Source organism: Cydia pomonella, chromosome 2 (assembly GCF_033807575.1).
Source record: "Cydia pomonella isolate Wapato2018A chromosome 2, ilCydPomo1, whole genome shotgun sequence".
NCBI classification, from domain to species: Eukaryota; Metazoa; Arthropoda; class Insecta; order Lepidoptera; family Tortricidae; genus Cydia; species Cydia pomonella.
In genome coordinates this window covers 27853973-27879662 of record NC_084704.1, presented here as the reverse complement: position 1 = coordinate 27879662, position 25690 = coordinate 27853973, and positions in this window count along the sequence as shown.

Sequence of the window (25690 nt, the reverse complement as noted above, 5' to 3'; positions counted from 1 at the left end):
TTTTTTACGCTAACTATCTGATACACAAAGGGATCTAACTAATAATTTAAATAGTAATTGTTCAAAGAGAACTATTAAGAGAAATTGTTAGTGATTATTTTTCCATACAAACGTTCTCGACATTTTCCTCTCTGGAGTTTGGCCCGAAACAAAAACTGTCTGGAACCGATTGGCTGTAATACTGTTTTTAAAGGTCCTGTGCCTTCAAATGTTGCGAAGCTAGATCTAAACGTGGAAGCGGAGCGCATTCTTGCGCTTATTGCACATGCCGCGCCGAATCCATTGTTTTACAGAAAGACGCGGCTATTACTTACGTGTTCAATCTATTTTGTGACAATTTGTTGCCGTCACCGTGCTGACAATTTTATAATTTGTTTTTTTTTTTTCATACTACCTCGGAGGCAAACAAGCATACGGCCCGCCTGATGGTAAGCAGTCTCCGTAGCCTATGTACACCTGCAACTCCAGTGGAGTTACATGCGCGTTGCCAACCCCAAACCCGCCCCCCCCCCCTCGTTGATCTCTGGCAACCTTACTCACCGGCAGGAACACAACACTATGAGTAGGGTCTAGTGTTATTTGGCTGCTGTTTTCTGTAAGGTGGAGGTACTTCCCCAGTTGGGCTCTGCTCTAGATCTGGAATGACATCCACTGGCTGTGCCCTACCACACAAAGCGAGATGACATTCACAATGCCCATACCTCTCATTTGTTGGTTGTTCAATTGATTATATCACTGGCCGCGTAGCCAACGTTACAATCGTTAACGCTCCGTAGCGAATCGTAGTCATCTCTCTCTATCACTCTTCCATATTAGTGCGACTGTGACAGTTGCGTTTCGTTCGCCACGGAGCGTAAACGATAGGCACGTTGGCTACGCGGGCTGTATAGATCTCTACAGCATGTCTCTTTGTCTAGTCGTTATTATAGAACTCTAGTTCTAATAATAATGTGCACACTTGCCATGAAAAGCTCCTAAAATTGTTGAATCCGAGAAGTTCCATTTTTAGGGTTCCATAAATGGCAAAAAACGGAACCCTTATGGATTCGTCATGTCCGTCTATATATCCGTTTATGTCACAGCCACTTTTTTTCCGAAACTATAAGAATTATACTGTTGATACTTGGTAAGTAGATGTATTCTGTGAACTGCATTAAGAATTTCATACATAAATAGAAAAAAAACAATCAATTTTGGGGGTTCCCCATAATTAGAACTGAAACTCAAAATTTTTTTTCGTCAAACCCATACGTGTGGGGTATCTATGGATAGGTCTTCAAAAATGATATTGAGGTTTCTAATATCATTTTTTTCTAAACTGAATAGTTTGCGCGAGAGACACTTCCAAAGTGGTAAAATGTGCCCCCCCCTGTAACTTCTAAAATAACAGAATGATAAAACTAAAAAAAATATATGATGTACATTACCATGAAAACTTCTACCGAAAATTGGTTTGAACGAGATCTAGTAAGTAGTTTTTTTTAATACGTCATAAATGGTACGTGACCCTTTATGGACGAGTCCGACTCGCACTTGGCCGATTTTTTTGTTTGTTATGCTTGTTCCTTCAAATTATTTTCCAAAAACTTATTAACTTACTGCGGTGGCACGATGACCCTCCGACACTCCAGATCTTGATTATCTATATCTACTCACACGCACCTTCAAAACCTATAAACGTATCGGTTTCGCACTGAATATGGTATGGATTCAATTTTAAATTCAACCTCATTTTGAATTGCCAAATTAATATATTAAGTATTATATTACACTAATTTTTAAAGAACATCGATAGCGTAATAACTTCAGAACGTGGGCTATCGGAGGCTGGGGATTATGTAAAAGAGCCGCAGGAGGCCGTTTGGACGTCCGCCAACCATAATGCTGCGCGCAACAGGTCACTAACGACAGTTCGTACCTACTAAGTCAATTTTTATTTTTTTTATTTTTTAGCGATTTAGGATCCGCAGAGAGTTAAGTATCAATGTATTTACTCATCGACCTACTTATATGAGGGATCAAAACTAAGCTGCAATGCCAAACGACACACCATCGATAAAAATCGCGTTATCTTGACCATTTATTTTAAAACAATCACGACTATTTTGTACCATAATGATAGGAAACAAGCATACGGCACGCCTGATGGAAAGCAGTCACCGCAACCTATGGACTCCTGCATTCCCACTCCCCAGAAGTGTATGATGCTCGTTGCTGACTCCTTTAAAAACCTGTTCACTCCTTAAAACTACTTATGCGGTGCTTATCATTTACATCCGCGTTAAGCAGCCCTTGTATTTAGTCTAATGACTTTGCCTCAACCCTACTACTTGGTGAGTAGTGTTATCAAGTTCATTGAATATGGCGCAGAAACTTTTCCCGTGGTAATGAAAAGCAATAGCGGGTAAAATTAAACCCTCTAACCGAATTGCATTCAGCGCGAGCGGGTGGTATAGATCGATCGCGTCCGGCGGATGCGCCCGGTGCGGCCTCGCGCAATTACACTTAGGCGGTGGTCACACTGGATGTGAGGAGCGGGATGTCGTTATAATACGCGCATAGCGTTGTCTCGAACAAACATCGGAGCGACGTGTGAATCGCATCCAGAGTCATAATCGCCTTAACAGTGGTATGCTGTGAATGATGCCGATTCTGTACAGCTTAGTGATGCACGCGTCCTGCCTGAGCAACTAATTTTACCTAAATATTTGGTAGTTTCTAACTGTACCTATTTAAATAAAGTATGTACCCAACTAGCAAAGTAGTCATATAAGATTGAGCTTATTCAGCTAATAAATCATATAAAAGTCATGTAGACGTGAATTATACAGCACATGTCGTATAAAGCCAGCTTATGCAGCTTTTTAGTTGCTCAGCATATCAGTCATGTAAGCAAGTCGAGTAAACGTTTACTCGACTTGATTATATGACTAATAAGTCATATAAGAAATGCTGAATAAGTCACTTTTTTACGTGGCTTATATGACTATTTAGTCGAGTAACAGTGACTTATATATCTGACTTACGACATGTCAAGTGCAGTCGAGTAAAAGCAATGTAGTTTGCTATTATATGACATCATGTAACTTATACAGCACAATAGCTATATATGTTACATGCTGTCATATAAACGCGAATTATAGAACATGTTATATATGAGTATCTTATTCAGCGATTTAGATATTGCTGAATAACTTACCTCTACCTGATGCTCATGTGACTATTTGGTCGAGTAATGACATTTTATATGCCTTTATTGGAGCAGAATTAAACGTAGTCGAGTAAATGATACAACTTTGCTATTATACCACTATTTAGTATAAATGCTACCTTTTTATGACTGTTATAGCTCTTAAACATCATTTAAAGACATCCGACACGTTGTTTGGATATAAACATTTAGTATATGAAAATGGATTGGATTAAATGGAAAAACATGAAAAAGACCGGTGGATACAAGAGGAAAATGAAAAAGAAGCGGCAATCTATTATCACCAATTTAAAAACTACTTTTTGGACCCGGGTATGTCCTTAAACTACGTCCAAAAGAGAGGTATGGGCAATGTGAATGTCATCTCGCCTTGTGTGGTAGGGCACAGCACAGCAGATGTCATTCCAGATCTAGAGCAGAGCCCAACTGGGGAAGTACCTCCACCTTACAGAAAACCGCAGCCAAATAACACTTGACCCTACTCATAGTGTTGTGTTCCTGCCGGTGAGTAAGGTTGCCAGAGCTCAACGAGGGGGGTGGGGTTAGGGTCGGCAACGCGCATGTAACTCCTCTGGAGTTGCAGGTGTACATAGGCTACGGAGACTGCTTACCATCAGGCAGGCCGTATGCTTGTTTGCCACCGACGTAGTATAAAAAAAAAAAAAAAAAAAAACTACTCTTACGCAAGGAATTTCGGTAAACCGAAGTGAAGTGACAAGTGCTAATTTTTCAAGTGGTTCCGTAGAAATAACAAATGTGACCGAAAAAAAAACTAGTACTGCAGAGTCGGAAAACATGCACGTTGATGTTGGTGGCGTTGTAGAAGATAGCTCCGTACAGGAAATGGAACTCCAATTCAATGCTGATGAGAGCAGTGGATCCAAAGATTTGGATGATTTGGGGATGATTGTCAGTATTGTCAGTATTCACACAAAACTCACATTCCTCTAATGGATGGTGATCATATATAGCGTACTCTGAACAGTTTGGGCACCAGAAAAAAATGGTGTCGTGTAGATTTTTTATATTATTGTCCGATATAATAAAATGTGTGGGATCAATTGTCAACGGGGACGTTGAGTATCCGCATCCAATACACATCGAAGACAAAATCAAATGAGTCTCGCTCCAAGGCCACTGTACATCAGTATCACTACACAATTGATCTTCTTTTCTTAAAAAATAGTCCACATCAGCTACAATGACCATATTTCACGGTGCTACTTGTCTCTAGAAATAAAATACTAAAATCTGTAAAAAGGTTTTTTCAGAAACTCTAACAAACCCTAAAATATGTCCGACAAAATATGTATAATGGCGCTTTGACCGCTAAACTTGCTATATAAGATGCGATTATATAGCTTATAACTGGATAAATGCCGTATAACCGCGGCGTTCAAGAAAATCATCAATATTAATTAAATTTATATTTAATTAACTAAGAATTATAGTGGGGCATTAAATATTTACTATTAAACATAGTTTACTTCATCAATAAACTTACCTTCGCAATACATTTCTACCATACGCCGACGTTATGAGCATTCTTAATAAAAACATGTAACATCATGGCTGACTAATAAAGAAAATACTTACCGTCAAGACTTATTAAGACGAATTCCTTTTTTATTCTAGTTCGAGTTATATTCTATTGTTTAGTAGCCTAGGATGCGATTACTCCACAAATATGTCATATAAATGGAAGTTACAGATCAGTTCAGTCATATTTAAGTCATGTAATTTGCTAATATACAGCTAAATTGTCATAAGATAGTCACGTCGGTGGTTATTATAAGATCTATAAGTGGCGGTGGTTGCAGTTAAACAACTTTTATATGACTGAAATGCTGAATAAAATGGGCCCAAATCGCGTCATATAAACGTAATGATTTCGTAATGATGACTAATAGTAAGAGCTAAAAGGATACCGCAGAAACGTTGCCGCAACCATTATATGACGAAATTTTGCTAGTTGGGTAATGTGTCAAGCACTCATCTATTTTATCTGACACGGGCTTAGCTTAATTTAAATTATCCATGAGTATGTACCAAAATAAGTTTTAGTTATGATTTGACATACTTAACTAGATTTAATTAATAGCCCTTACACCTATTCTATTACAATACATTATTCTTCACATCATTTATCGTATGGTATGTACCTAGTCAGCTCCTTCAAGTCAAAATATCTCCAATAATAATACATACTACTGAAATCGTGGTGGCTAAAACGTTTCAAGAAATTAACTAATAAAGTGGAACGTTTGCCATTCAGATCGGAAATAGAGTTGCATTCACACAATGCGGGCACTGCGGGTAGGTTCCTTTGTTTAATAATGCCAAATGTTTGGATTTTTTCTTACTCAGTTGTTCTTAGCGAAGTGCTCTTGGTATACTCGTAGAAGTTGAAATAAAAATTAAATCATTTAGGCATCAAAATGCTCGTCTGCATGTTTGTAAATATCTTACAACTAATATTAATAACTACAAACAATGTTATATCTCCATCTATATAATAGTACTTACATTGTGCAACGAGGGTGGTAAGTGAAATTTTGGATACGAAGGAATTGAAGACCCGTGTTTGCAATATTCTTACCCCCGGAGTTATACACAATATTTTTCATCACACTTACAAAGAAAAAAATAAATTTAAAGCGAAATAATTATTATCTTAAATACGGTGACATATCAAACATTCGTCCGCCATTTTGTAATTTCTTGACAGGCTAATAGGCATCGAAGGCACAAGCCTATTCGGCATCGGCCACGATTGAAATTTATGTAAAAATATTTTAAACGACTACTTTTAAATGAATCAAATTAAATCATTTTAAACATAAAACAAAATTATTAAATTATAAACGTCAGTATTTTAAAAAACTTTTTAACAAAAAATAAAACCGACTTTAAATAAAAATTACCAAAAGCGCCATACATGTAGCTATAACATTTGAAGAGTTCCCTCGATTTCTCCAAGATCCCATCATCAGACCCCGACTTGGTGCCAACGGGACCATCTCGGGGTTATACCCGTTCGATAAAAAAAAAAATTGAAAATCGGTTCACTATTCTCGGAGATATCGAGTGATCTTTTAACCTCCTCCTTTTTTGAAGTCGGTTAAAAAGTAAAACTCATTTATGCTACTTGGTTTGTATGAATAAGTGATATAATTTAATAACTCCCTAGAGAGTTATAGCTTTTTTTTTTCACAATCCATAACTCCCCCGGGAACAATATATGTAGGTCTTTGTCTTTCAGTACACCTGCATAAAATAAAATCTTTTTCGAGCAAGTGTGATGAAAATGAATCTAAATCGTAAAGATTTCTTAATTCAGTCGTTCATTGCAGAATTTCTTATATAAAATTATAAAAGTATTTTGGCGTAAAAAGGCAACGTACATATAAGGTTCTTTAAAGCATTGTAAAGAGTTTTACTTGTAAAGCGTGTTTGTCAACGGCATAGTAAAAACATATTGTAACGGGGGTTGAAAGACATTGAGAAATGTGAAGCATAAAAATTCAGTTCGCAAAGCTAGTTGCATTCAGTGCATAGACGAGATCGATCGCATCCGGCGAAATCGCCGGACTCGGGTCCGGTCGCTCGTAATTACCTGCGCCGTTTCGTGTCGGGATTGATACCGATTTGGTTGGACACAATATCATACGCCTGTCAGGTAGACGCTATCAATGTAATTGGTGTCAAAACAAACTAAAATGGATAGGTGATTTTAACTTTTTTTTTTTTTTTTTTTGTAGTTCTATTTAACGAGTAGCACGGTCTTGGTATATAAAATGGAAAATGTTGCTGTTAGAAATCTAAATTTCTGATGAAATGATGATAAGAAAACGGAACAAAATCTTTTTACCACTCTTTACCTAAAACTTGTTTTAATTTTAAGGCAAAACATCGAAATTACTGAAAATCAAAGTGTTCAATCAAAATAAACGTAGACTAATAAAGACGCTTAAAGTCACTTAAAGAGGAGGAGTCGCATGGAAATGGAACACAGCTTGCTCGCTAGTAATATCTCTCCGCAACATGGTCTTAAACGAGGAAATCCAGCTACGGACCAAAGCAGTAGACATTGGCCGAGCGGTTGCTACTCAGAAATAGGCCTTGGGCAGACACGTATTTCACGGACATGGATAATAAAGGTCGCCGAGACGATGAGAGTTTGCGTCAACAAAACCAGATCATAGACTTCCAACTTAATCTGCTCAGATGATATAAAAACGATTACTGGTCCACTCTTGAGAAGAAAAAGCAAATTTGAAGTAAATGGAAAGGCATGCCTATGATTTGACACGCGACACTTACTTTCAAATTATCATAAAGATTCCTGCACTTCTAAAATACATTTTTACCTCTGTTATATATAAGTCGAGTAAATAAAACTTTTCATAATCTCAAACAGCTCAAGCTTGAACATTTAAAACGTGTATCAAAAATTAAATGTAAAACTTTCGAAACAGATTTTGTCCTAAGGCTTCAGTTTTTACCATGACTGAGGAAACTTGAAGGCAGTTTAAAAATAGCGGGCGTTAAAAGTTGGTGTATCGGAAAGCGGGTCGGCGAGTTGTCACTGCTGCTATTCCTGCAGCTATTGCTGTTCAATGCGTCGCAGTAAACGCGCGCCAGGCGGGCAGTAGGGCTTTTAATCAGACTCTGGCAAAGCCAAAAAACTACTACTAAATATAGCGGTACTATATAACAGTACTTACTAAATACGATCATTACTATACAAGGTAAACTTATTTCCACAATATCCTGAAAATTACGAAACAGATTTTTTCAGCTGTTACTGAATTCGAGGGTGTGCATTTACAATAACTAATGCTGCAAATATCTCACTTTAATATTTCCCGTTTTGCGACATGAGACTTGAGTCTTTTTTTACTCGCATGTGTAAAACAAAAACTTAATACGATAGTTCGTGTCACCAACGATGACGCGCAGATTTGTTAAATCTAACCGTTAATAATATGATAATACGAGTCAAGGCACGCGGATTCGTTAATGAAACGATCTAGAATCTTGGAAATAATTATAGGATTAAAATTATCTTTCCCGAATTAAATAAACAGAATTAAATGTTTATATTATTATGAATTTTTTTGTCCTAGATTAAGAGTCCTTGATTGCTAGAATATAATTTAAAGGAATTAAAGTGTAATTTGACATTGCATTCAAGAAATTAGGCTTCTTTAATTTAGTTGATCCTATATATGTATGTATTATATTAATCCTATATAGGTACATAAAAACTGGATCGATTGATATAAAGAGAATAAGAATAAGAATTGTTTATTAAAAAAAAGAAGAGATTGTTTATTACATTTGTTAATATCCTGCGGTCCCACGCTAGGCTATTCCTGTCACGTGGCAGACAGATTCGGTTAAAAAAGAAGTACTTATGTAGTTACATAAAATAACTCAAAATATACTTTTAAGATTATTTTTTAAGTGCAAAATAACTTCATAATAAGGAACAAAAAATTCATACGAGTATAAATGAACTATAAGTAAATAAACTATAAATAAATATCTAAATAAATGTCAATTTATGCGAATTTAAATCTGTGCATTAGCCTAACTAGTCTACTGTACTTTTACTGTGATGTCGCACAAGTAACATGTGACGTCCAATTTCCGTTTTGTCGAGTTGTTGCAGGAGCATTCGGCTTCGTCTAACACATTTATGAATAGCTTGTGTATTGTGAATGGACATGGTCAATTTATTCAATTAGACTAGTCGTGCTTTATTAGTACGTTTGACGTTTTAAGAGATTTCCGTTGTTTTAACCGACTTCAAAAAAGGAGGGTAATCAATTCGACCGCATTTTTTAACTGCGTTTGTTACCTCATAACTCTGCCTCATTTCTGAATCGGTTTGGATTTTTTTTGTTTTATAATACCAGGTTCATCATAAATCCAGTTCTGATGATGAGATCCATAAGAAATTGAGGAAACTCAAACTCAAATGTTACAGGCATAGCTACAGTCAAGTGTAAAACTATAGGTTCAAGCAATTTACTCAAAAATATGTATTTTTGAACAACTTGTGTGCTGGGTGTGTATTATTAAGCTTGACTGATACAGTGATGTTTGTTTTTTATTAAGAATTAAAGCATTTGCTTAAAAAAAGTGCCATTTGAAGAAACAGAACTGCTGATAAAAACTAAGACGGAACTACGACGCGTATGCCACGTTTGGCGATTTTGTCTACTTCGTTAAGTTTGTTAAGTAAGGTTTTTAAGGAACTCTTTTTATGCTGCTTTATGATGGGTTCCATGAGGAATTGAAGGAACTCCTCAAATCTTAATGGATTCAGATCCAAACCTTGAAACTTGATACGTACCCGTCCACGAAACTTTTTAGTGACATGACTGTTTGAAAAAAGAAGAAAACGGACTTCAAAAAGGATAAAATGAAATATTATATCTTTTATATGAATTTGTTTATTTATACGTATATATGACATTTATAAGCTTAACAAGTGCACCAAATCGCTTACAAACTAGCTATAAACTACTGTAAGATATGCGCTAGTAACCGAAATGTTTGACAGCGGTACCTTTGGCTTGGCACCGAATTCAAACAAATTAGTTACAATACCGGTCAATACTACCCCCAAACGAGTAATGGACAACAAATGGCTTTATTTCGTTCTTATCGAACCGCACCAGGGTCAGTTCTTGCCTCGACAGTGTGTTGGCGCTTTTAAGATTTTGTATGGCACTGACTTCATACATACATATCTATAAAAGGGATGATATTTTATTTAATATTTTTGAAGTTGGTTTCCTTTTTTTACTAATGTCTATATGTTTTTGTATTCGAGCCGAGTTTGTCAAAACGTTTTAGTGAACAGAATAATATAATAAGTAGGTACCAAATTAAGTAACATGGGACATCTTACACAGATTAACCTAGCCTAATACTAAGCAAAGCTTGTACTATGGGTACTATAGGCGACGATAACCACATACTTATATAGATAAATACATACTATATGCATAGAAAACACCCATAACTCAGGAACAAATATCTGTGTTCATCATAAAAATAAATGCCCTTACTGGGATTCGAACCCAGGACCATCGGCTTTATAGGCATGCAGAGTCACTACCCACTAGGCAAGACCAGTCGTCAACGTTGCAATACCTACTTCCAAAGTAGTGTTATAACTTTCTTAGCTCACTTAAATTCCATTCGTAGTAAAGTTAAATTACAAGCTTTTATTTAACTTACGGGTCAAACCTTGCAAGATAAATTTGACCCACTTCCCGGTTTCCCATGAAGTTGAAAATTTACATACATGACTGTTGTCTTCCCTTCTTATTTTTTTATTATTATTAGATGTACTTGTCAAAATAAACCCTTATAACACCTTAGGTCGCACTATATATAGAAAGCCTATATTGTTTCAAACTCATATCAAAAGTTAAAACAAGTCCTACGAAAATTATGTATACTGCATGCAAAACTGCCTTTGCAAAACGATTCCACCCTTATATTTCTAGTTTTATATACAACATTGTCACTAGAAACGTATATATTAAAGACAAACCAGTGTTTAAAGCAAGGCAGCTTATAAAGGAGCTATGGCTAGTCAACTTAAATTACGACGAGACAGAAAAAATAGTCCAAATGCGAAACAGTTGCAATTTTCATAAGAAAAATAACTTATTTGTATTATTATTAGTTAAGTTTTAATGTATAAGTACTTTGTTGTAATCAGAATAACATTTAACAAACTTTTAATCTGTCAACCGGCTGAAGCATATATTATATTATTTGGTTATAGCATATGTTATTGGTTGCCATGATACAGGCTGACAGGCAATGCTTTTGCCAATGCTTATCAACTTTGATTGTAATAACTTTTCGATTAATAATTTTTTTTTAATTTTTCAATCTCTTTCGTTCGGTTTTAGCTGTGTGCCATATCTAATTAGATTGTAGAGGGTAACACCACTGGAACATTGTTTGGTGTCTAACGTGTAAATATACTAGGTTGTTTAATTGGAAATTTAGATCTGGTACGTTTTAATTGGCGGTACGATAATACGATATAGCCTACTTCATGATTGGGTTTTTTTTACAAAATATATAGTTTAAGATGTTTGGAAAAAAGTGCAAGAAAAACGTTGCAAATATAATACTGCTGCAGTAGTGATCCGAATTTTACCTTCACATTAGGTTTTAATGATAAAATACGCTGGTTAATTGATAGTACTTTATTCATTGGAAACAAGAAAAAGAATGCACAATAAAAGAATGTAAAAAAGAACATAAATCAATAATAAAACAATCGAATTCAAAAATATAAAAAGGATAAAAAGTAAACATCTTCTAAAAACTAAAAAGGTGCGTCGCCCACATTAGGGATAAACGAGCGTTGTCATAGGCACTTTTCTTAATAAAACAAGTGGACGATCTAATCGCTCAAGGCAAAGAAGAACAGCAAATACAGCAACCAAAATTAAATTATTCAGTCAGTATTTCAACCAAAAATAAATGGAAACATTCTTCATTTCAATGCCATTCTATGTTTGTAAATAACCAAAATATTTAGCATTCGCCATTCCATTCATTCAGAGCATGCAACACTAAACCCAAATAGAAATTCATCGGACCGACGAATAAAACAATTTGAGCAATCAACGTACATTTTTCATTGTCGCGGCTCTGAATAACCTCAAGGTCTGGTAATGGAACAAAGGTCCGATGAGCGAGGAGGGCAATGATGAGGTCATCAGAGGGCGTAATTAAATTAGGCCGAATAAAGCTCGGCTCGCAATGGGGATTTAGCCGGGAGTTAAGTGGCTGCTCACTGCTGGCGGACACTGGTGCCGCTGACGCGTTTTCGATGACGATCAGAGTAGAAAACAGTGATAATGCTCTGTTATTTATTATCTACCTCGAAAGCAAGACTTTGTTGTTGTTATTGTTTAATTTCTAGCTACCATACCTCTGCTAATGGTGTTTTCAATGAACATAAATTAAATTAGTAGGAAAATTGTTATGAGCTTACAGCTTAGTGTGGCTAGTGACGTCATTAGACGTCAATATTCATCTCTGACATGGGTAGTCGCTAACGTGACGCACGTACGTAGGTATCGTAGACATTGGGTAGTTTTGCAGAACCAGAGGTAACGAAATATATATTTTTTTAATTTCATTATGCCCATGGGCATATTTGGCTAAATGTGTTTTTTTTTTCAAGAAGGTAGATATTATTTTTACTTTTAAAATATTGACGTGTTTATGTTTAAAAATATGTAATCTGATTAATTTAAGGGGGTCCCTAACGCCAATGACCTTCGATCTGAATCCCTTACGTTTTCTAATGTTTTTTATCTTATTAACAGCAACGGCTGTAAGCAATATAGTATACCATATTTACTTCAAAGTTCACTGTCTTAGAGATATTTGGCATCAATGTTGAACAATTTTAGGCCAAAAAACTTTTTGTGTAAAATAGTTTAAAATTAAAATCTCTGACCAGTTTTTAGAGACGTCAAAGGCGAACCCAAATGTGTAGATTTCTTACATATAAAATCCTTCACAGCAATCTAGTAACGAAAAAAAGTGTATATTAAGACAATAATAATATAATAATAATAATTCAGCCTATATACGTCCCACTGCTGGGCACAGGCCTCCTCTCATGCGCGTGTGGGTTTGGCCTATAGTCCCCACGCTAGCCCAATGCGGATTGGGGACTTCACATACACCTTTGAATTTCTTCGCAGATGTATGCAGGTTTCCTCACGATGTTTGCCTTCACCAAAAAGCTAGTGGTAAATATCAAATACAACAACAAGAATGTTTAAAAAAATAAGTGTTCATTTTTTCAATATCTGGCAGACCAGAATGGAGATAAAAGATTGAAGAACCGATAACCGTTTGTCTTATAATTCTGTCTATAGTGCAAATGTAGGAGTAACGACTCAAATATAGTCAAAAATCTATGAAAATCGCAGGGAGCCCCTTAATAGCCGTTTCAAATAGTTTTATACGATTTTCAATTGTGCCTGAATGCCGGATGGGTCTGTGCCTTCGATGCCTTACCTGTCAAAAATTACAATATGGCGGACGAATGTTTGAAAAATCACCGTATGTAAGAATTATTTTGCTTAAAATTTAGTTTTTTCTTCGCAAGTGTGATGAATAACATTGTGTGTCACTCCGGGGGTAAGAATATTCAAAAATCGAGCCTTTAATTGTCACCCTCGTTTGCAATATCTCACTTATGTCGTTGCACAATGTACTATTTTTAATGAAGGAACGTGAGTGAGAACGTTCCATAAAAATAATGATTTACAGTAAGATGAAGAAAGCTGTCCCCGTAAAAGCAAAAAAGTATTGTGACATAGGTTTGTGTAAAATTATCAGATAAATATTTTTTTATACATTTGGACTTTATTCATACTCGGGTTAAATAATTTATTTACGGGTGGATTCTGAATTTTTAACATAAACGTTTTCCTTACACTACCAAACTCGCTCTCAGTGGCCAACCGTGGTTATCCGTACCCGTCCCACCATATTACCACTGGGGTCTTAAAGCTCAATGTTGCATAACCCAAGACCCTTAGGTGGGAGCTCGTTAAATAAATCGCTTCCATGTTCATTTCTTAGTGTAATCGTGTGGATATCACTGCGTAAGTCACGGGGAAAACCACTTACTTCTACACTTAGTGTAATGTTAATTTAAGGTTGTGGTACAAGACAGCAATGAAGATCAAGGAAATATTTAGCGCGTGCCCTTAAAATAACAGGGCATAATAAATGGGTTGTATTTATAACATAAGTGCGTAGTAACTTTACCGTTTATGTCACAATTTTTAAACTCTTGTTTGTGGAACCAGTATGACGATATTGAGATAGATGTGTTTATGCATTTCGTTATATAAGTATACAGCAATAAATTAAATACATCTGCCTATATCTATTACGGTTTTATATCATATCGATTATGTGAAACATGCACCTATTTAGTACAAAGTTATAATTGTAGGAGGAAGAGAAATGAAGGAGTTGAAATTAAAATTTTATTATAAATAGGTTATATTTTATTTACTTACCTACACTGGCTTTGATGAGCCTTATTACCGTTTCAAAACCGTACAGTGAACAATCATCATGATTTATCCTTAGGTACAGTGAAATACAGGGTGGACCAAAAGTCTTTTTACATTTGTATACAATTTTGTATACCTTACAAACCTTACCTTTTGGTCCACCCTGTATTAATAATCCGTCACTTTAACGGTCCGGTACAGCCGTAATCTGGCACTAAAATAGGGATGCAAGAGATCAGCTATGTCCCGAATTTACTATTTGAACTTACATGATAACACAGCCTTCTCTTCGTAAATGGATCTGAAAGAAAAAAAGAAATGAAACCAGTTAACGGTCGAATTTTCTATGAATTTACTATTTTAGTATATGTGTGTATTTTAGTATTTCTACACAATAATTAAAAGCTCTTTTGTGTCAGCGTTACTGCCGGATAAGCGGGATTGTACTGTATTAACAACACGTTGCAGTACCAAACAACTTCTCAAAAGTTCACCTTGACCTTTATTTTTACTGACTACCTATTTTATCTCACAAAGCCCGCGAAGTCAAGTCCTTCAGTGTCACCCAAACAACGGCAACATTACACAATACGGTCGGCTTATCAAAACGGATATAATTGAATTAGACGAGAATCGACAGGACGAGGGTTGACCGTGCTCGCAGCGCCCGCGCTGAGATTACCCGCTGACCCTCCCGAAACTTGGACACTATGTAACTTGGAGTTGTTATTGGGAATTGATTACATAGATACGGTATTGATTTACGATATCTTTGGCTTATGGATATTAATGGAATGCTTATACAAAACTTTTGCTTATATTACCGTCATCCGACGCGTTTTGGGACTGACATCGGAATGGAAGTGTTAATTTACTGACAGTACTCATGCCACCAGGTAATTACTTGTACAAATATTAATTATAAATACGGAATTCAAGTTAAAGTGAAATATTACCAAATTCAGCTTTAACTTTTGAAGTAGCTGCTGTTTCGTTTGGAGCGCAGTAGGTATTTGAAGTTTAATAGGAAAATAAGAACCGACTTAAAGTTACGGAAAAGTGGTGAAAAGTTTGCACCGCATATTACAAAAGTCGGGTTCTATGCACAATAATCCTGTTTACTGGAAAATTTACTCTTTGCGTTGCTTGCCGCTTACAGGAGGAAAATATAACAGGAACTTAACAATTTTTCTCGCTACGTGCATGAACAGTCATGCACACCACGCCACCTAGCTTCCGTAAATCTAGCGAAAAATGTCAAATCACTATATCTTATTAAACGTCCCCCAAGCTCAAAATCTTCATACGGCTTTCACCTAGAACGATTTTTGAGGAAGGTTTAAGTGTATAATTTATTAAGGTTTTTTGTTGAAATATGATGATGTTAACTGCTAACGATGCCGGAAAAATCACGATGTTTAGGAGCTTTAATCGAAAACGCTGCCTAATCCGTTTGAGCTTATAACAACACAATGTATGGTAGAGTTGTCTCTCTTTTATTGGTCTACAACAAAGTCTGCGATGGTATGTCTTTCTATTAAGGAAAACTTGCGATACCCATTCTTAACATCTAGAAAAAAGATGACATAATATGTGGTATTTGCAAAGCGATTTACATGGATACAGTATTAATCAAATTAAATACGTTAGTTATATTAAGCATTTCATACATATAACAATACACTAGAGATGCAACGAATAGTGGCTTGGCCAAATACCGAATAACGAATATCCGGAGCTATCGGCCGAATATTCGGCTAGAAGTTTTACCTAAAATGAAGTATATTTGCTTTGTTAGAGCCTAATTTTAAACATATCATTATTTATATGGTAATAAAGGCGTCTTACGATATATTTGGTTACTTTGGCCGTCACTATTTGATGCTGACTGTACCCTTAAGACATTGAGAATATTTGCATCAACTGCAGCGAGCGAAATTTCTGCGAAAAAAAGTGATTCTGTAAATGCTGTTCTTTAGAACGCGCTGAATGGATCGCTTATCTCGCTCGTCGGATCTCTGACGATGACGCCTCAAAGTGTGTTCGCAATAACGCCCCAGCCCCACCCGTCTTGATCATTCCCTTTCTTTACTGATGCTTACTCTACTTTCATAAGTGCCGGGAAAAAAACTTAAAGAAAAATCTGGAATCCAATATTGTTCGTTTTCTTGATTCTACGGTTTTCGAAAAAGTTTAAAGATCTATTTTAACGATTTTTTTAAATACACACCGACCTGGATAATCCTGGATAATTTATTTCAAGTGTAAATAACTATGGTGGTAATCGAAGACAATATTATTAATAAGAAGAGAATGAGAGTCGTAGATAATGTTGTTTTATCATAGGTAGTTAATATCAAAGTTATCATTGTGGATCATTACGTATTGTATAGCACCACGACAATAAAAAAGCGGCCAAGTGCGAGTCGGCGATACCATTTATGACGTATTAAAAAAAAACTACTTACTAGATCTCGTTCAAACCAATTTTCAGTGGAAGTTTGCATGGTAATGTACATCATATATTTTTTTAGTTCTATCATTCTTTTATTTTAGAAGTTACAGGGGGGGGGGGGGGGGACACATATTTTACCACTCTGGAAGTGTCTCTCGCGCAAACTATTCAGTTTAGAAAAAAATGATATTAGAAACTTCAATATCATTTTTGAAGACCTATCCATAGACATGTATGGGTATGATGAACTTGGTTCATAGAATATTGTACATCTACTTACCAAGTTTGAACAGTATAGTTCTTATAGTTTCGGAAAAAAGTGGCTTTGACATAAACGGACAGACAGACGGACATGACGAAACTATAAGGGTTCCGTTTTCTGCCATTTGGCTACGGAACCCTAAAAATCGCCTTTCTAATGGTTACTGAATGTATTAAATTTTCTTTTCTATCACTATTGAGTACTCTTGACTTGACTACGGTAAGCATTCTAGTCACCGATTTCTAAGCAAACTTTAACTTCTAAAAATATCTTAAACAACGTCAAGCTTACTCTCTATTTAAATTGCAAGCCTAAACCCTTTCCCGTCTGTAGGTACGCCATTACGGACACGACAAATTTCTGTCCCTAATTTAATTACAGTACGTACCTTCCATTAGATTTTATTCCCTGCTCATTCTCTTATAATAGCCACAAGCCAATGGGAAAATAAAAATAAAGTCGGTTTTTAACCCTCTTCTATGTTGGTTCATACCGGTCTTTACATTGTCTTTTCTGGATTTGGGTATGGTAATAATTATTTGAACTGAGTTTGTTATAGATAGCGAAAACTTTGGCATCACGCGATCTAGATTTTCAAATGCGTACGAAATGTAACTAGGTAGAACAAGATTTTCCTAGGTACCTATTACAGTAAAGTTTTTTGCTTGCGAGTACTTTAGTTTATTAAATTTACTTCATAAAAAGATATAAAAAAGATGCTCCTCGATACCATTAGGCTGGCTCATTCCTTGGCCAACGAATCTGCATTGCCATTCAGTGGGGGAATGTAGCCAGCATTATGGGTACCTATCCTTCCGCACGGTGAAGATTTGGGGGACTTTTTCGTTAGTTTTTACTTAATTGAAATGTATTGTATAAGTCAAATTTTAAATATTGAGAATTTCCTGATGTATTTTGAATGTAGGTACTTGTTTTTGTATCATATGAATAGAAAATTTAATTTTGGACACATAAAGTGGGGCGGGATCTATAAATGATAAAAGTAAACAAAAACTTTATTAAATAAATATGTATCTATTATAATTTAACATTAAAACATTCGTACTACGTTTACATAGTGATAGTATTAATGAAATGTTTATTCGAGTGGTGTTTTTATCCAACGACTGTTGTTGCTTGACGAAAGAGTAAAAAAATTAATGAGCTTCCAATTAGTGTAGGGAGTTTAAAAATATAATATTTCCTAACATCGGTCCGGAACATTATATCTGGAGTAATAATTTCCATTACGTAAGATAAACTCGGTAACTCAGTATATTTATTTATCGTACTACTAAATAACATTGATATTGAAATTATAATGAAGATGCACTGGTGGCCTAGCGGGAAGAGCATGCGACTTGCAATCCGGAGGTTGCTGGTTCAAAATTCGGCTCGTACCAATGAGTTTTTCGGAACTTATGTACAATATATCATTTGATATTTACCAGTTGCTTTTCGGTAAAGGAAAACATCGTGAGGCAACCGGACTAATTCCAATAAGGCCTAGCTTACCCTCTGGGCTGTAAGGCAGTCACTTTCGTAAAAACTAGTGTCTACGCCAGTTGCCAAGTGGACCCCAGTCTCCCATGAGCCGTGGCAAAAAAACCGGGACAGTCCGAGGAAGATGATGGTCAATTACAATGTTCGTTTGTATATAATTATAAAGAGTCCAAAAAGTAGAGGTCAATGAAATTGAAAATATATTTCGTCTAAAACGTCCTTTATGGCGCCTATTGAAAACCGTATAAACAATTGTTTTGCCGTGTTGAGCCGTTTTCAAGAACCGATTTAAACATGATGATGATGATGATGATGATGTCCTCCCAGACGTATCCGTCGACGGCGACACCCTGGCAAATAAAAAGGGTCTTAACTATTACGTGCATGGGCGCGGACGTGACTTGCGAATCCAAATTTTGTTTTGAAAGTCCGGCAACACGAAACACAGTAGAGCTGCCCAGATGCGTTGTATGTGTAATGGTAGGAGGGCTTAGGCTGAGTTTTTCGGAGCTGGCGTTTGGCGTCAAGATCTTCAAGTCGGGTGTGCTCGAAGTTACTAAGACCTGTGTTGACAGCAGTTCGCCAGTCCGATCTCCGAGATGCAAGCTCCTCCCACGGCTCGCATGATATGCCGGTGGCCGAAAGGTGGCGTTTTAAGACATACATTCTTACCTACATCCAAAAAATGTTATTTTTATTAGTATAAAATAGCTTATACAAGTGTTGAGAAACAAACATAAAGGCCATTTAGGCGGTAATCACACTTGCACCGCATCCGGACACCGACCCACAATAGACAAAAAACTCTATTTTGATAGTATTTTCTAAGGACTTTGCTATGAGAGTTCTCATCGAAATTTATCTTTTTTGTACGTAGTTACGAATGTATTTTTCATTGCCCACATTGAATCGCAGAATTGCCTGGGGGAACCATGAGCTCGTGTCGCATATCACATGTACACGAACGTATTTTCTGTTTTCTCCGCAGTATTGTATCAGTAACTTATGCTATTGAAGCTCCAACTTTATTTACAGTCGCTGACGTTGCAATTTCAAGTACAGAATTAAGAATGATACGAGTATGTTAAAGTAAGGAGCTAGTATTGCACGCCCGACCTAGATTGCGTCCAAGATATTGTTTTAATGGCACATATTAAAACAAAAGGGATTGATGATCTCTCCCTGACATTTGGTTTTAATTACTTATGAGCTTTGTTAATAGGTACCTGTGATAAATATAATGTAGCGTGTTAACAGATGAACTAAAATTTGTCAATGCATAAACCCAGGTACAAAGAAATCAAGGTAAATTTAATTGCTTATGCTTGTATATATAAGTATTCGTTTTCATTATTCTTTTCAGTTATTCTTCTACTACCTAAATATTGATGGAAACTAAAATAATAATAAAGACAACACAAAATAGCGACATGATAATGTCCGTTGCGGATAAAGTATTTCGAATTTTCAAATCCTGTCATAACTTAATATAGTCCCCAAATGTTTTAAAACAATCTGTTAATCAGAAACTAAAATTAAATAACTACTTTACTTATAGCTCAATAACAGTATTAAGAAACCTTCTTTCACAGTTAGTATCGAATAAATAGGATGGTATATACCTATTACCTAATCGGTATATATCTGTTATGAAGAACGTAAATCCTAAGCAAAGGCTGAGTTGGAACTGTTGGAAGTGACAATATAAAAAAAAAAACAGCATTTGATCATATTTTAATAAAACCAGTAGTTAGGTTATTACCTTGAAAGTTAAAAAAACAAAAGCTGTACATGTCCATTCATGGTTGAGCCGCCCTCGCAAATATCTTCCCATATTTACAAGCCTCGCTTTGTTCATTACGTAAAGGTTTGCTCTACTCTCATCATACGGGGCTTACTACGAAGCAGTATGCATGTCCGAGAACAAGCTTTTAAACTAGATGACAAAAGAGTGAAGAGATACTATATCTTATGTGACATTTCAAACTTTCTTAATTTGAACACATTAAGGCATAGTTTTACCGAGCCTATCGCAAATTTCGCTTACGCATATTATACTGGCTGTGGTTGCGTTAACCGATGACTGAAGACTTTCCGATAGATCTTCGCTTCGTGCATTTTTGCAGAGACCAAGATCCGTACTCCTTTACACCGTTCATCCGTTCCGTACTTGATTTAAAAATTACTTGCTGTGCATTCCGCTCATAGGTGCGTGAGATGCATTGCGAATGTTTTGAAATAAACATCTGGATCTAGATAAGATATTTAAAGTTAGGTACTTCAAAACCTTAAAGGATGGTAACTAATCTGATAACAAGGGCCAATTTATTTAATTTCGTGCGCTTGATTTCGGGTGGCTCCCTTCAATATATCTCCACTACTAGCCATTTCAATTCTACTAATCGAATTGAAAACGAGTGACCAGTACCACTAGATTCGCAATTTGTAGCTCGTATTTCAAAAATATAAATTCACCGTTTTCTACATATATTCGAGTAACGAAATCAAGCGCTCAAAATTATAAAATCGGCCCCATGGTCATGAATCTTTTAACTAACATCTCTTTAATTGAGGTGATTCAGTTCCCAATAACGAGGTTCAATGGAAACAGAAAAGACATCCTATCATGTGGAAACCTGCCCTGTCTACACAACCAAGACCTTCAAGTATACCGTATTGGCCTAGCTAGTAGTTAGTCAGCGTAGCCTAAAGAGCCGATAGGTACCTAACGTAAGTACGTCGCACGCACGTCGCACGAATATACATCAAAATAACAAGAAATTTTAATATCTTCACAAAATTTGAGTGCAGAATAAATTGTCCAGAATAAATTGCTGTCATTTGACTAATTTTATAGCTTAACATGAATAAATTAAAACATTTTTGAAAATGAACTATCTTTTTTAGAAAAGTTAAAAACATTAATTTACACATTAACACGCAGACATTGATTGTTTGACCAATTTGGTAGCTTTTCTGACGAAGTTTATCCTATTTGTTGGGCGTTGCTGCTCGAGAATGTTGCCTGGCGTGCGGATAATTGGTACAAGAACGGGGCTAAACTTTACCATAAGATTAACCAGTAGTATGGCAAATTTGCATACAAGTTAGGTCGTTTATTTTGGATACTAATTTAACTTTCATTTAAAATTACATGCGCAGGCGATTATTTTCCGTGCATACAAAAAAGTTATTACTTTTGTAGGCACTTTGAAAACATCGTTCCCCACGCAGCTTTGTTGGCATACAAGTGATACAAACCATACAAAATATAATTCCAATTTCTCACCTTTAGAGATTGAATTTAAGAAAAAAATGTGTTTCAGTGCAGCTGTAACACGCGAAGAAAATTCTTTTCAAACTGAAGGTTCTTTTATCAATCGTTTAGAATTGATCATCTCTTATTATCTAATAATAACGGATCAGCTTTTAATATAATTTTATGTAAGCAATTTTGATCACGGTATTATCTGCTACATACTATAAAAATTTAAAACGTATCTCTGATTTTGATGCAAACTCAAAACGTAAATGGTTTAAGTAAAAATAGTACATTTATTTTAATTTTCTTCATTTAAGAATTGGTTCAATGGTAGGAGTGACGTCAACATCTAGGCCACGTTAGAGTGTAGCCGTCCCGTGACTTCGCATAACAATTTCAGCTTATGCATTCCAAACATCAGCACTGTTTTACGTCAAACGCTATTTATCAGTGGTTGGTAAATGGGTCAGTGCATAATATAAATTCTAAACTGCATTTAGATAGTTTACTAGATTGTATTTCGGTGTAGTGTACGGTGCAATTCTCATTTGCCTTATAATATATTTAATAAACAATGACGTAACTGTTGACCGAAGAGCTGGCGGCTTCGTCGCAAAATGTATCACCATGTGATAAATAAATAAATGAATTGTAAAAAAAATTAAGATAAAAATACAAATAAAATAAAAAGGCCTTTTATTTCTCGCAGGTACTTAACAAACACAATTCATTAAAAAGCAATTAACTTAAACTTACTTTAGGTTTAGTATTTCAATAATACTTAATAATTTATTTTCGGTTAGTATGTCAATAATATTTAATATTTAAATGTCAAATCAATTTTCTAATATGCTAGGTTATGTAATAATAATAAGTAATAAATTGATTATTTTTCTTAAAACTATTCTGCAAGAACCCCTCCTGTGAAGGTGAAGGCCTCCTCCAGTGATGACCAGTGTTCTCTGTCTTTGGCAACTTCCATCCGTTTTTTGCCTCCTCTTTGGGCGATGTCGTATACCCACCTTGTGATAGGTCTGCCGTGTTTCCTGGTTCCTGTTGGTCCTAACCATGAGGTTATTTGCAATGTCCATCGGTCGTCAGTCAATCTGGCTACGTGGCCCGTCCAAGGCCATTTTAGTTTTTGCGCGTAGGAGAGCGCGATTTTGTTTTTTGGCGTATAATGGTATTACGTATTTTGTGTATTTTTCATATTTTTAGTATGCTTTTCTCCATACTCCGCTGACACGTATTTAACTACGTTTTTGCCCGTCCAGTGAATTTCCAGGTTTGGCACGCATATGTAAGAGATGGTAAGAGAAGAGGCATGTATATATTTTTCTTTTGTGTCAGTGGCACCATGTGATACAACGAGGAAATGCCGCCAGCATCCTAGGTACAAGGCCTCAAGGGCCTATTTTAGATTTAAGATAGTTATAGTAATACTTGTGTAATATATCCATTATGTGTACACTGTTATTTTAAATAAAATACCCTTAACACCATAAATAAGGATAAAATAATTAAAAAAAAAACCATTAGATGAAAACAATATTTTATTATATATATTCATAGGAGTATAAAATGCTGAAGGATAGATACAAGCATTGCATTTCTACGTGCCCTTTAACGCAAATATCATGACATACTGACAGCTTGATTTCTAATAAATTATTCCTTCTAAGAAGGCCATTGACCAATTAACTTTTTCCATAGTCACATGGCTTAGCTCGCGCTAAGCGAAGATTACTTATTGATTGATCCTGACAAATTGTCCAATGTTTAAAAAAAGCCAGGTAGGTAGTATTTATACCATAATGATCAAAGTTTAGATGAATAGCACACCGGTGTAATATTACGCTACAGAACAATAAACCACTTCTGTCGTTGTTTGGAAGGAACATAAAATTTATAAAAGGATACCTATACCCAAAGAGTAGTATAATATATAGAACACCTATACTTATGAACTATAAAGATTAATGAAAAAATAAACGTAGGTGCCTACCTATACTGTGATGAAAACACGTTTGTAAATTAAATAACTTACCTACATGTTACTTACTCTTCTTACATTTTTATTATTTATATTTAAGCGTAAAAAATATAAACAATAAAAAAAATACAAAGATAAGAGAATATTCGCAATCTATAATCTTCCCCGAAATAACTTAAAAGAACCCACTGAATATAATACATGGTTTCAGTGAAGCAATCTCCGAGTAATTATTCCGCTTACATACGCTGGAAAGGTTGTGAGACAGCGCGGTGCTGCGTCTCAAAGTGCTTTGACTGCGCGCCCAAGGGACGTGGCTCAGTCCGCTCAGTACACGGTATAGTCAGGTCACGCCGAATATCTATCCAACTTCATCCTCGTGCAAGTTTTGCGTGGAATTTATATTTGGATAGTTTTAACTTTATACTGAAAGTCTAGTTCAATGTGCTCATTCAAGTATTAGTGCAGCGACACTGTTCCTTTCGATAATTCTCGGCTCCGTTCGCCTCAGCATTGCTCCGAGCAATTATTAGGGTTGGCACAACTTGACGTCCCTTTGCCTGCACGACCACAGATAAGATAATGAGTTGAATTTTGACAACCCTAAATAGCCGAAAGGGATAGCGCCGTACATTAGAAAGGCATAGTATGATTCGTCCCTGAATCGCTGTCAAACTCCGGTGTCATTTTTGTAAGGTGTAGAACTATTATTTATTCTTTGGTATTATGCGCATCGATTAAATACGTAAATTATATTAAAAATACAGCGTGTGTTATACTTGTCCTAAATTGTGAGGTTTTATACACCTACTACTTTCTATTTTAGCTAAAGCCAGATAAAATGTTAATTATAGGCATAGCTCGTGCTCAATTCTGTAAATTATTGTGGATTTCAAATCATCTTATGTTTCACTGTAAACAGGAACTCCTCTAAAATAAAATTATCTGAGAATCTCACATGTGCAGGTAATTTACCTCCTGAGTTATGTCATCTTTTTCAGACAAATTTTAACTTCAGCACTGTGTATATAGAGTCCCAACTCTTGTAATATATTGATGACACGGGGCCTCGGGAGGTAAAATGTGATGCTATCTGTCATCTGCCAAGCCTGTGTAAGTAGGTTTAGTGTTGCACTAGGCGACATTTCCTTACACATATATGTTTAATATTAAAAGCGAAGTCGTCAATCTTAAACGTGAAACGGTCTGGACATAACGGGACATCAAATTTTGATTTAATCAAAATACAATCAACATCATCAAGCATTACAATCAAAATAGCCAAAGTCGAAAAAAAGGAAACCAAACGCTTTCTTAATTTAACCAGAATAAAAAACAAAGTTATTTTCATAATACATATTTTAGTAAACAACATACACAACGATATGCATTTAATGAAAATTTGCGATGTGCTTAAACGAAATTAACATGGTAACACTGAGAGAAAGGAATCCGGAAAACTGGAAATTCAATTTTCAACTGAAAATAGAGGACCATTCTTCACTGTCAGGCTAACCCATACTGAATCGAATTCCAACCATTACGGCCATTAAGGCTCCAAATATGCAGAAACTACACTAAAGCTATAGGTAACTTTAATTACTACCCAAAACTTTTTAAATGTGAATTTGGAGTTAGGAAAAAAATACCCTGTATTCCTAAAGCCCTATTTAAGGACGACTGGGCCGCGGCCGGGCCGCAGCTTCCGGTGCTTACTTTCTACGGAGAACACTACGTGATCACCGATCAGCCGTCATAGAAAATAATCCTCCGCCTCCGGCCCGGGCACAGAATAAGTAATAGTACTACCGTACAGAAAAGAAGCTTCCTACAAAACCGAAGTGTGTAGACCGCGGGCCAGGAGCATATTTCGTCAGTCCTCTCCTCCCGGCTGATACTTTGTCAGAT